The 13,677-nt window shown below is 42.3% G+C and overlaps 1 long non-coding RNA gene across 2 annotated transcripts; it reads right to left on the bottom strand.

Annotated features, from left to right (window-relative positions):
* Positions 1–4,419: 4,419 nt before the first annotated feature.
* On the bottom strand, positions 4,420–12,843 carry LOC135970509 (uncharacterized). 2 transcript variants are annotated; one of them, XR_012433322.1, is made up of 3 exons: positions 12,748–12,843; positions 8,430–10,251; positions 4,420–8,049 (listed from the first exon to the last, which is right to left on the bottom strand). It is a non-coding gene; the product is annotated as an uncharacterized lncRNA (long non-coding RNA). The 2 variants fall into 2 exon arrangements; XR_012433323.1 differs by lacking the exon at positions 4,420–8,049 and having other exon boundaries at positions 8,056–9,054; positions 10,201–10,251.
* Positions 12,844–13,677: the final 834 nt, after the last annotated feature.

Raw genomic sequence — 13,677 nt, 5'->3', positions numbered from 1 at the left:
TCAGGAGATTGAGACCATCCTGGCTAACACAGTGAAACCCCGTCTCTACTAAAAATAATACAAAAAGTTAGCTGGGCATGGTGGCGGGTGCCTGTAGTCCCAGCTACTCGGGAGGCTGAGGCAGGAGAATGGCGTGAACCCGGGAGGCGGAGCTTGCAGTGAGCCCAGATCGCGCCATTGCACTCCAGCCTGGGCAACACAGCAACACTCTGTCTCAAAAAAAAAAGAAAAAGAAAAAGAAAAAAAGCAATGAATGAAACATTCGAAAACCACTGCTTAAGTATAGATAATATTTCGCCACCTAAATACACTCCCACAAAAAGTGTTGTTGTTGTTGCTGTTTTTGAGACAGAGTCTGACTCTGTCACCCAGTCCGGAGTGCACTGGCGCAATCTCAGCTCACTGCAACCTCTACGTCCTGGGTTCAACCAATTCTCTTGCCTCAGCCTCCTGAGTAGCTGGGATTACAGCCATGTGCCACCACTCCTGGCTAATTTTTTTTATTTTTTAGTAGAGACAGGGTTTCACCATGTAGACCAGGATGGTCTTGATCTCCTGACCTTGTGATCCACCTGCCTCGGCCTCCCAAAGTGCTGGGATTACAGGCGTGAGCCACCGTGCCTGACCCTTGTTGTTTTTAAACACCACGCATGACCTAATATAATTATCCGTCACTCTTCGAGCTATTTCTTCCCTGAATTTAGTCAAGGAAGCCCAGATTGATGTGTCAGGTGGCCTCTATTGAGCGACTGCTACCAGGCTCACAGTGTCATATTTCCACTAAAGCTTCAATGAATTATATATTTTTGAGCTTGTCATGTTTAACACTAAGCTACAACCATGAAATTCAGGAAAGATTACTGACATACAGAAAATAACATGAACAAAGATTCTACATATCTGACTCATGTTTAAGTCACATCTAATACTCAAAGTCCCTCAATTCATCATTCTAACAAAGGAAATGGCAACAAAATGCACACACATTTGGATTTCTGATCACCTGGCCCACCATTGAAAACATGAAAACACTTGGTTACCTCTGAGTTGAGAACCTGACTAATCTGTTAAAAATGTGAATCCTCCTGTAAGTTGCCCCAACAAGCCATTCCTCAGCTCTAGCTCCTTAATAAGGTGAAGCAGAAAGCTGAGCTCAGAATCCCAAGGGAATGTGTCGTTTTGGGCCAATGGGATGCCACTATATGGTTTATTTGTTTGTTTTGTTTTGTTTTGTTTTGAGATGGAGTCTTGCTCTGTCACCCAGGCTGGAGTGCAGTGGCACAATCTCGGCTCACTGCAACCTCTGCCTCCCAGGTTCAAGCAATTCTCCTGCCTCAGCCTCCTGAGTAGCTGGGACTACAGGCACGCACCACCACGTCCAGCTAATTTTTGTATTTTTAGTAGAGATAGGGTTTCACCATGTTAGCCAGGATGGTCTCGATCTCCTGATCTCGTGATCCGCCCACCTCAGCCTCCCAAAGTGCTGGGATTATAGGCGTGAGCCACCGTGCCCAGCCCTACATGTTCTATAACTGTTTCTCAAGTCCAAAACTAGAACCCTTGGTCTAACACATTTTCATGTGCTTTGGGGGATATTTATGCTGAATATTTAAAATCTGGACTGTTTGGAAAGTTTTGATTATACTCCCACCAAAAGCCCAGTGTCCCAGTGGGTAATATGGAAAGCCAGAAGACAAAAAAGGATGGACCGGAGGGCCCCAGCAGCAGGGCAGACATATACATCGCATGCCTCACCACTCACTCACCCTGAGCCCTGAGCTTCACCACTGCTTCTTCCCACAGGTAGCAGAACTGGGGACAGGTATTGGATAATGTATTAGTCCCTTCTCGCATTGTTATAAAGAACTACCTGACACTGGGTAGTTTATAAAGAAAAGAGGTTTAATTGACTCACAGTTCCACAGGCTATACAGGAAGCATGGATGGGGAGGCTTCAGGAAACTTACAATTATGGCTGAAGGTGACGAGAAAGCAGGCATGGCCTTCACATGGCCAGCAGATGGGGGGTAGGTGCCATACACTTCTAAACAAGCAGGTCTAGGAGGATGGTGCTAAACCATTAGAAACCATCCCCATGATCCAATCACCTCCCACTAGGCCCCACCTCCAACACTGAGGGTCACAACTCAACGTGAGATTTGGGTGGGGACATGGAGCCAAACTGTATCCACTAAGTTGGGAAAATGCCCTGAGCTGCTTAGAAACACCACCAGGACTTGGGCTTAGGAGTCAGTTTCTAAAACTATGCCACAACGCAGAAGATCCTATATGATTTCTTTCAAACAGAATCAATATTCCTCACTTTATTTTCCTTCTTGCCAAGGTATGGATTTCTTTTCAATATTTTCTATATGACCCAACCCCACTTAATTCTATAAACATTTCTGTTTGACTTTAGCAGACACTCACCACACACAAAGCAACAATAACAGGCACACAAGGTGGGCTGAGAGAGGCACTGATACAGAAGAGCACGGGACAAACCAAAGGATGGAGGCTCCAAGGGCGCTCCCCGCCTGGGTAACAGCGGCTGGAAGGCAGAGGCTATGGGCAAAGGGAAGACCCCTGGAGGCCCCTTTCCCAAACCACAGCCAATCACCAGTTTCTACTTGAGTTTAAGATTGTTCGTGTTCTTCTTATCATAAAGGATGAGTGTAGAAAGATGATATCCTTGAGTCCTGCTAAATCCACCCGCTGCGAGTATAGTTTACCCATGCAGGAGCAGGCACAAATATCCCAGCTCCTACTTCAGGGAGCACAGCGCAGATGTCTGCATTTAGCTAGAGGCTAGTCATGTGCTTTCTTAAGTCATTACATAGAATTATCAACACATAGACACCAAGGAAACTGGTTTTGGTGAAAGTTCAAGGGGAAAAATTATCAAAGTATAAATATTCCATTTTGTTTTTATTCTCCCATTTTATGAAATCATTTGTTTTCCTTCCTTTTTTCTTTCACTCAGTGATCATATATTTAATCATCATGCCCCAGTGGGGAAGCCAGAGACTCTAGAATGAGGATGGGAGCTGATGTAGAATTTCCAGACATCCATGCACTCACTTGTTCCACTGGACCTAGAAGAGCTGTCAAGAGGCCTCATTGCCTTATAAGTCACAGAAAGGAAGCCCTAGATCCCTTTTTCCTGGGTCTGAAAGTGAATTTTGTCAAGAAAATCTTTCCAATACCATAATGAAGTTCCTTCTCCAACTGTTCAGCCTAGTAGTTGGCTCATGAGGTGAAAAGGAAATGGAAATGGAAAAGTAGCAAGACAGGCATTCCTCAGGGACCCCGGGCCCCCAGCACGCAGACACTATTTCACAAAGTGTTGTGGGTGGTCGAAGAGAAAATAGAGCACAGGAAATAAAATTAAAGAAATAAAAGGATTACCATTTTATCACATCAGAGTTAGGAAAATATATTTTATTTCTTGATTTTGCTAAATGAAGTGCTTCTATAGCTAATGTTGTTAATTGCTTTTTTTCCTATTGATATTTCCATTCTGTGGATTAGTGCTAGAATAGAGCTATGAAAGCAAATAAGCATGTATGTTGAATGTCAGAAAATGTTAAATATTTCTTCACATATCTTTATAAATATCTATCATAATTTATAAATATAATTAAATACAGAACTAAAAATAAAACTACCATTGGATCCAGCAACCCTACTACTTGGTATCTCTCTGTACTAATCCGTTCTCACACTGCTGATAAAGACATACCCAAGACTGGATAATTTATAAAGAAAAAGAGGTTTAATGGACCCATAGTTCCATGTGAATGGGGAGGCCTCACAATCCCAGTCACACGGAACTATGGGTGGAAGGTGAAAGGCATGTCTTACATGGTGGCAGACAAAAGAGAACTTGTGCAGGGAAACTCCCCTTTATAAAACCATCTGATCTTGTGAGACTTATTCACTATCACGAGAACAGCACAGCAAAGACTCACCCCCATGATTCAATTACCTCCCACCAGGTCCCTTCCACAACAGGTGGGAATAATGGGAGCTACATTTCAAGATGAGATTTGGGTGGGGACACAGCCAAACCATGTCACTATCGAAAGGAAAATAAATCATTGTATCAAAAAGATACCTGCACTAATATGTTTATCACAGCACTATTCACAGTAGCAAAGATGTAGCATCAACCTAAGTATCCGTCAACAGATGATTGGATGAGGAAAATGTGGTATATACACACCATGAAATACTAGTCAGCCATAAAAAGGAATAAAATTGTGTCTTTTGCAGCAACATAGATGGAACTAGAGGCCATTATGTTTAGTGAAATAACTCAAACAGAAAGTCAAATGTTCTCACTTATAAGTGGGAGCTAAATACTGTGAATACACGAGCGTAGAGTGTGAAATAATTGACACTGGCGACTCAGAAGGGTAGGAAGAAGTGAAGGATGAGAAATTTCTTAATGCATACAATGTACATAATACAGGTGATGGTTTTACTAAAAGCCCAGACTTCACCACTACACCATATATCCATGAAACAAAGCTACACTTATACCCCTTAAATTTATACAAATAAAAACCATACATTCATTATGTCATTATAAATATTAGCATGTTTATAAGTTATTATTTATAAATTAATGTTATAATTAATTATATCATGTTTATTGATTAATAATTCGATATTAATTTTAAGTATTCATGACGTCTTTATAAATATTAGCATACTAATTTTAAAATAAGAGGAGTAGAGAAACAGAAAAATATGACTGAGGGCACATCAGAGGCTTCCCCTATTTCCAAAGAGGAAAAAAATTGAGGAAATAGAAATAAGGAAGAAGGAGGGTGGGTAGCGGGGTGGAAAGAAGCAAGCTCCAAGTCGTTTTGTTCTCCTGGCATCATCTCAGCTGATGGCAGCAGCCAACTTCTCATTCAATGTCATTCTCTATCAGCCCAGACAGGGCCGGTGCATTTCCCCTAGAGGATCATCTTCTCTTGGGAATAGTTCATATTTCAATGCAAAAAAAAAACAAGTGATTGTTTATCTCTCAAAATATGAACAAAGAAAAACTAAGGGTGGGAACAGAAATTTGCAAATGAAAGCCAGATTGCAGCCTCTTAAGTTTTCAAAGGATGATATCATCACCATGCTATGTACTAACAAGCTCTTGACTATCAGTACTATTTCCATTCTTATAATTACAGCAATCTCTTCAAGCTATCAGAGCTGTGAACCTCTGATCCCAGTGGGGCTGCGGAGTTACTACCTTCCAGCAGAAAATCCACATGCCTATAGACAAAACAAGCAAATAAAGTGCTATATGTACCACTGTTTTCAAATATATGTAAACACTTTGTAAATAATAAAATATAAGGTTATGTAAGGCATTACTAAAATTAATCTGTTTTTATCTTTACATTTTTTTCTGAGTGATTCGACATAAAAAGTATAACTACAAAGCAGATGCACTGGAAATGTCATATTTACTTTCTTTCACTCAGCTTAATTCCAGTTCTGAGTTCCCATCCCTCTGCACAGGCAGGAAATTCAAATTGTTTTTTCCCAAGTTCCCCTCACTCAGATGCAGTGCCAGTGTTCCCTCATCAGTTCTCACTCATTCTCCCCAGAGGTTTCATCAGATGCAGAACTCTTCAGTGAGTCTGGGTAGCAGATGGCTGGGGTCCAGCCCCACTGGATGCAGCTGGCAGCTTCTAAGGGCATGCACCTGTTAGGGCCAGCACCACAGAGCTCCGAGCTCCTGCCAGTCTCCTGAACTCTCCCTACTGTAGGCTTCAAATAAGAAGGAAATAAACTACATATGGGAAGAAACTCAACATGTCTATCGATTATGTACTATCATCTTTTATCAGTTAGGATCTAATTAGGAGACAAAAGAAACCACACAAGAGTTTTAACATGGAAAGTTTAATATAAAGAAATGTTAATTATAACAGAGGATTAACTACATCCTAGAGATAAATAGAACATAGGGACAAAGAAGGGGTTTAATAAATATTTCACTGCAAATTTGGTTGAGTGTCATATATAGTTTTTGTCATTCATAGAGGTAAGGAGAACTTTAAAGAATCCCCAAGGGATGAAGGAGAGTCCTCAATGAAAAAACAAAGGTAAAAAGGAGAGGACCCACCTCTCCAAGGCTGAGATTCAGATCTCACTGGAAGTGGTGTGCTTGCAGCCCATAGGATGGTGGAGAAACTCCCTGGGTTTTCCTGAGCCAGAACCAGTCCACCAGGGCTAGGCAGAGGGTGGCAGACAGAGCAACATGAGCTGGGATTGGCAGGCTAGAAGCCTCCCACTGGCTGCTGGTGGTCCAAGCTATGGGCAAGAAGCTGCAGCTGGGACTGGCAATCAGGAAACACCCTGCTAGGGTGAAGGAGGCTCAAGGCTGAGCAGCTCTAGCAGCACTAAGGTGCCTGCTAGACTTACTAAGAATCTGCCTGTAGGGATGCCCCTGAAACTCAGTGAAGGTGGGCACCACTGGATGTTCTCCATTCATGCCACAGGCTGCCACAGTAGGATTTAAAAGAAACAAACAGACAAAACCAGAACACTGGAACCTGGAAGTGATGCCCCTTCTTCTTTACTGTCCATCTAGTGCCCTCTGCTGACAAAGTTTAACACCATGCCAACTGCAAAGGGAAGATACTCACAAGGACCAGCTCTATTACCATAGAGCAGGCAATGAAGGGTGGGGTTAGAGCTGAGAGGCCATAAATAGGTAACTGGCACACTTATAAAGAGATCTAAAAATGTCTTGTGTTGCAAACAAATCCTCATGTTCAAAGTATTCATCATAGACTTTCCATCCTATTGTCTATGTCTAAGGTCAGGGCCCCAGCTCCGGTGGACAGAATCTCTGTGAACCACCATCTCATCTCAGAAAGACCTACACCACAGACTCCTATTTTCTTTTCCAGGACCCAGTCCTCGTCCCACTCTTCTCCGAGAGACTAGCCTGTTACATGGACCAGATGCCCAAGAACCCAACATATTTAACAAATATGCAACTTGAGGATTAAAAGGCAAAGACAAAAAAGTTAATACATGACACTTAATCAAACTTTCAGTGAAATATTTATTATACCCCCTTTCTGGTACAGTTACTCTATAAATATAATTTCCAAAAGTAACTTACATGCTGGGATGTACGTTTCTCTGGCAAGACATAAAATTGAATTATGTTAAACCATTGCAGCCATCTACAAAGAACGTACTTCATCATTACATATTATGCATCCACATACCCAAATGTATCATATTAGTTCTAATGGAAATAAAGTAAATTTTTGGCACATTTTATAATTTGAATTAAATGTCTCCATGGAATTACAAAATGCTTAGAAATTTTATTCAGAGATATCAATATTGCAAATAAAGAGAAAAATTCACAAATGATACAGTCCTATGCCACAAAGGGCAGAAAGTGAGATTTTAAAGTCAGAATTAACAAAATTTTTCAATGAAGTGGCAAGAAAAACATTTAAACTATTTTCCCATATATCAGCAAAAAAAATTAAGATGTAATGAAAAAAGACATTATATTATTAAAGTATCAGTAATGGTAAATACTTAAAAAGAACTCTATAACTTTTGCAGGAATAACTAGCACCCAAAGGGCATTGGTAAGACGACAGGGCTTGAACCAGTGCCTGAAACATAGCAGACTCACCAAAACGTTTCCTGCATTGACTGAAATTGAAAACTTAAGACATTTTGGCAAACCGACTTTGATTTACCCAATCATCTTTAAAGATAAGCAGAGTTGGCTGGGCGTTGTGGCTCATGCCGGTAATCCCAGCACTTTGGGAGGCCAAGGCGGGTGGATCACGAGGTCAGGAGTTCAAGACTAGCCTGGCCAACATGGTAGAGCTTCGTCTCTACTAAAAACACAAAAATTAGCCGGGCGTGGTGGCGGGTGCCTGTAGTCCCAGCTACTCGGGAGGCTGAGGCAGGAGAATTGCTTGAATCCGGGAGGCAGAGGTTACAGTGAGCTGAGATCACACCACTGCACTCCAGCCTGGGTGACAGAGCGAGACTCTATCTCAAAAAAAAAAAAAAAGGATAAGCAGAGCTAACCTTTAGTAAATATGGCATCTGCAAAGTTTTGTCCATGAGGATCTATGCTTGACAATGTTGTTAGGGGCTGGCTCCCTTTGATAAAGGAGAACTATGTGTGGCATGTGACTGAAATAGCACATGTGCAATGTTGAGTGGAATGCCACCTCACAGCCCAAAAAGGCCAGGGCAATTGCCTGGGCTGAGTATATGAGTTGGGATGTGGGGAGGGTGTGCAGGAATCTTTATAAAGCTAGGAAGGAAATCAGGCTTGGGGGGCATTGTGGAAGCTGACGGAAAGCCCCTCGAATGAGAAGCTGTGCGCTTGTGTCTGCAGCAGCACAAGAGGCAGGGCCACTCACCTGTTAGGACTGAGAAGAGCATCTAGATGCACTGACACGGTGTGCAGTGGGCAGGCTTGTCCAGAGCGTGGGTAAAACCCGAGGCTCCTCAAAGCTTCGCCAGTCTATGGGTGCAAACAAGACCACATTGATTGTAAGAATTCCAAGTCGCGCCAGGGCTGGCCTACACTTCCTGACACAAGACTGGCCCCCACTCCCCATCTCCAAGTCCCACCAACCCCCTCAACTGGCCCCCGCCCTGCCCACCCACACAGATGTCCCCCTCACCCCCAGGCTTCATATTTCCTGGGGTCCCCTCGGGGTCTCTCACATGTGCCATGAAACGCCCACCCCTCCCCTGCACGTTGGTTGATGCCCGGAAGCAGCTCTCTCCTTCAGTGATGGAGATGCGCAGTCCTGCTTCCCCTCCTGCAGAAGGTGAGCGTTCTCCCAGACTCAGGCAAACATGCTGGCCTCGCATCTCCCGTCGTCAGTTTGCCAACATACCCAGGCTCCAGTGGGGTCAAGGTTCAGATTCTATCCCAGGAGGCACCTCTTTGGTGGGGGACTCCGTGAAAGACTGAAAGGATTGACTTCTCTCCCCCAACCCCACCCACAGCCGTCAGCGACCGCCCTCTTCTGCATTCTTTGATCAGTAAAAGAAGTACAATCTGAATCTTGTAAGAAGCCTTACACACACGCAACTGTCAGACACCCCTCCAGCTACCCCCTTCTAGCTTGGTGGCCATCCTTAGGCCCCTCCTACATAAAATTCTGGCATCTCTGCCTCCCAGGATCCCCATCTCGACCCCCACCATAAAGGCTTCTATGGGGCCCATCCTGTTTGGTGATAAATTTGTAGGAACACATCTCCAGCTTTCAAAGATTCCAGCCAGGACCCCGAGCACCTACAGCATAATGCCCCACCAGCCACTACCAGATACTTTCTGAAAGAGCAGGTAGGCAGGAAAGCAACCACCTCCCAAACTCTTGCTCCCTTTCTAATGCTATTTCTAAGGCGAACCTTAGAAGAAAAAGAATTTTATAATCATAAAGAGCTGGAAAAGATAATGAATATTTAAAGGATAAGAATACCTCAAGAATTACTCATATGTAAATTTTCATTTGACCTTTTTTTCAGAGAGGTACCCTCTATTTACAGCAGGAGGAATTAGGCAATAGGTCATCTGGATTTGATCCAAAGTGAGGACCTGGGTTACTTGGACAGGTTTTTCGTTAGATTCAAGCTTTTCGGATCATTTTTCATTTCAAGGGGATGAGTTGGTTGGTTGGTCGGTTGGTTAGTTAGCTGGTATTTTATTTTTATTTATTTATTTATTTATTTATTTGAGATGGAGTCTCGCTCTGCTGCCCAGGCTGGAGTGCAGTGGCCGGATCTCAGCTCACTGCAAGCTCCGCCTCCCGGGTTCCCGCCATTCTCCTGCCTCAGCCTCCCGAGTAGCTGGGACTACAGGCGCCCGCCACCTCGCCCGGCTAGTTTTTTGTATTTTTTTTTTAGTAGAGACGGGGTTTCACCGTGTTAGCCAGGATGGTCTCGATCTCCTGACCTCGTGATCCGCCCGCCTCGGCCTCCCAAAGTGCTGGGATTACAGGCTTGAGCCACCGCGCCCGGCCAGTTAGCTGGTATTTTAAATCGTGGAGGCTAGTTTCGTTTTGACAGAACAACCATGCTCATGGGTGCTAGTTTTACAAAACAAACAAACAACAACAACAAAAAAACCAGTGACTCAGGACTCAGGGATCAGAAGGGAACATAAATATATCCACCCACCTCTCAAACTTCTAGCACAGACATTAAGGGATTATTTTCTCTTGAAACATCCTAAAAAACAAAAAAGAAAAGAAGGGATGGATGGAGGGAGAGAGAGAGGGAGGGAAAAAAGGAGAGAGAGAAGAGAGAAAGGAAAATAAAGTAAAGGAAGACAGAGAGAATGAGAGTATTGGTTTGTGAGGGATTTTTTTTAGATAGGAGTGGGGAGACTTCTTTTAAAAATCATTAAAATATGCATATATTCCAAAAGCATAAACAGATGTTGGAGGAAGATTAAGAATTTAGCAGTTTACTATTTTGAAACTTTAATCCTGTCTATACAAGGTTTCTGGGAGGGAGAGAGAGAGACAGAGAGAGAGAGAGAGAGAGAGAGAGAGAGAGAGAGAATTGGATCTAAATTCAGAATAGGCAGCTGGGTGGCATGGCCAGAACATTAAAATAAAAGTAGGGTTTGTTCTAAACACACAGAAAATGTTTAGAATAATAGAATTATACTCAGCAAAGAAATTAGAACACAGCTGTTACATATTCATATTTGAAACACATTACTGCTTTGCGGTTTACTTTTCACTGTACTTTATAAATTGCAAACCCCAGGATTAATTACCGTTCTGCTTGACAACGATTTTGTTCTTTTGTTAAAACACAGGCAGCTTTTGCTCACAGAGAAGTTCTCAGCAACGCAGTCGGCTCCTGAAAGTTGATCATAACCTCACCGGCTCCAGTACAACACAGTGTATCAAGCATTTAACTAGAAAAGCAAGTTTCTTTGTCTATAATCCTTCTACTGAAGCTGAGTAAAGTGGAAAAATAATAGTACTACCTCTTAAGGTTGTTGTGAGGATGAAATGGGTTATCAGCTGTGCAGCAAATGCCTCTGTGTCCCACACATAATAGGCACCCAATAAACACTAGCTCTAACCTCACTTCTCCTGTCTGGCTACTCTATTTCAAAATTCTTCAAGACCATTCACAGCATTTTCCAACACTTCCTACAAAAGCAGAAAATCTCAGCAATCAGAAGTTACAAAATCTCTTTTTTAATAATTTTTTTAACTTTTTTTTGAGACAGTGTCCCACCTCAGCCCCCTAAGTAGCTGGGACTTCAGGCATGTGCCACCATGCCAGGCTTTTGTTTGTTTGTTTTTTGGTAAAAAAAAAAAAAAAAAAAAAGGAGGTCTCGCTACTTTGCCCAGGCTAGTCTCAAACTCCTGACCTCAAATGATCCTCCTGCCTTGGCCTCCCAAAGTGCTGGGATTACAGGCATGAGCCACTGCATCTGGCCATCATCCTAAAATGTCACATATCGCATAGAAAAGTGAAAAGTCTACCATAAAGGAGAGCTTTAAGCAATGTACATGCACAAGTATCTGTAAGCAAATCATCCAGAAGAAAATATCAAGCAACTGTCTAATAAACTGTTCCTAAACTCCATCACATTTATCTCAAGCATCAAAAAGGAAAATTATTTTTTTCTAAAGGAAAATAGCTTTTTTGAAAATAAACCTTCCAACAAAAGTCTCCTATTTTTAGTAGAGGCGGGATTTCACCACGTTGGCCAGGCTGGTCTCAAACTCCTGACCTCAGGTGATTTACCCGCCTCTGCCTCCCAACGTGCTGGGATGACAAGTGTGAGCCACAGTGTCCAGCTAAATTCTTAATTTAAAAAAAAAGAAAAGCAGTAAACTCTTCTTACAGTTATCCAATGAAATAAGCTAAGACATCTGAAAGACATATTGTCTTAACATGTTTTGTGCTACTATAACAGAATACCACAGACTGTGTAATTTCAAAAGAAAAGGAATTCATTTTTTTAGTTCTGGAAACTGGGAAATCCAATATCAAGGTACCAGCATCTGGCAAGAGCCTTCTTGCTGTGTCAGCCTATGGTAAAAGGGAAAAGAAAGGGTGAGAGGAGAGCAAGAGGGGACTGAACTCATCTTTTTATAAGGAACCCATTCCCACAATAATGGCATTAATCCATTTATGAAGGCGGTGCCTGCATGACCCAAACACCTTCCATTAGGCCTCACTTCCCAAAACCACTGCATATGGAATCAAATTTGCAACACCTGAACTTTGGGGCACACGTTCAAATCATAGCAGATACACTGAAATTTCTCTTGCATTTGCACAAATCTCTTCTATCTATTTACCCAGGGGAATGTTTCTCTCACATGGGCCATTAACATATGAGGAAGAAAAAGGAAAGAAAACAATAAATGCATAAGTTGAAACAAAATGTATAATGTAGAAATGCAAATATTTGAAAGTCTGCTGCATTTAAAAAGCTGTATTGTGTATAGATGGAGATTTTTCTTTACTCCACTTTCTCCTCACCAATATGTGATGCAATATTTTTCATTCAATGTTCACAAAGTAATTTATCATCAGATTGTCAAGTCCTTCACCAGCCTACCATGAGGAATTTGCAACTGCACATTCTGAATTTGGAGAATCTTATAAACCTATGACAGGAGACTATGATCATACGAGCAAAGAGAGAGCTTAGATTTAAGCCAACCAGGGGGATGCACAAAAAAACACCTTAGACATCACGTCACCATGCTTCAGAGCCTCTTCCTCCTCCAGCTCTTCAGATGCTCCCAAATCTTCTTCCTCTTTGTGGTATTTTTCTTAACTGATTTAAAATATGAAAGAAATATTACAGTTTTTTACAATATTTAAAATATAAAAAAAATGAAAGAGCTTGAATACACAAAAATTGAAGAGTCGTTAAATTACAGTTCACCACCCCAGTTGAGTACTAGGAAGGTATTTAAAATGATGGTGATTGATGCAGTTTGAATATTTGCCTCCTCCAAATATCATGTTGAAACATAATCCCCAATGTTAGAGGTGGGGCCTGGTGGGAAGTGTGTGGGTCATGGGGGCAGATTCCTCATGAATGGCATGGCGTCATCCCCTTGGTGATGGGTTCTCACTCTATTTGTTCACACGAGAGCTGGTAGTTTAAAAGAGCCTAGCACCTCCTCCCCTCTCTCTTGCTCCTTCTCTCACCGTGGATATGCCCAGCTTCCCCCTTTGCCTTCCACCATGATTGTGAGCTTCTTGAGCCCTCACCAGAAGCAGATGCTGGAGCTGTGCTTCGTGTGCATCCTGCAGAACCATGAGCCAAATAAACCTCTTTTCTTTATAAATTACCCAGTCACGGGTGTTCCTTTATAGCAAAGCAAAATAGACTAATACAGTGATAAAGACTATGGAAAGTGGGTAAGTCAGAGCACCTTACACTTGGGATGTGTGATGGCCATAGTCTGGAAACATAGACAAATTAACATAAGAAATGATGCATTGATATTTCATTATCATACATAAGGTATGAAATAACCTCACATTTTATGTTCACTTTGTTTCCTGTCACCATGATATGCAATTGATCACAGTGGACACAGTGCTAAGGCTGCATTTCCACCTGTCCCTGCATCAGTGATGCACTGCCTCAGATGATTTCTG

The sequence above is a fragment of the Macaca fascicularis genome, chromosome 4 (genome assembly GCF_037993035.2).
Source record: "Macaca fascicularis isolate 582-1 chromosome 4, T2T-MFA8v1.1".
Lineage (NCBI taxonomy): Eukaryota > Metazoa > Chordata > Mammalia > Primates > Cercopithecidae > Macaca > Macaca fascicularis.
This window is presented reverse-complemented; position numbering and strand designations above follow the sequence as displayed.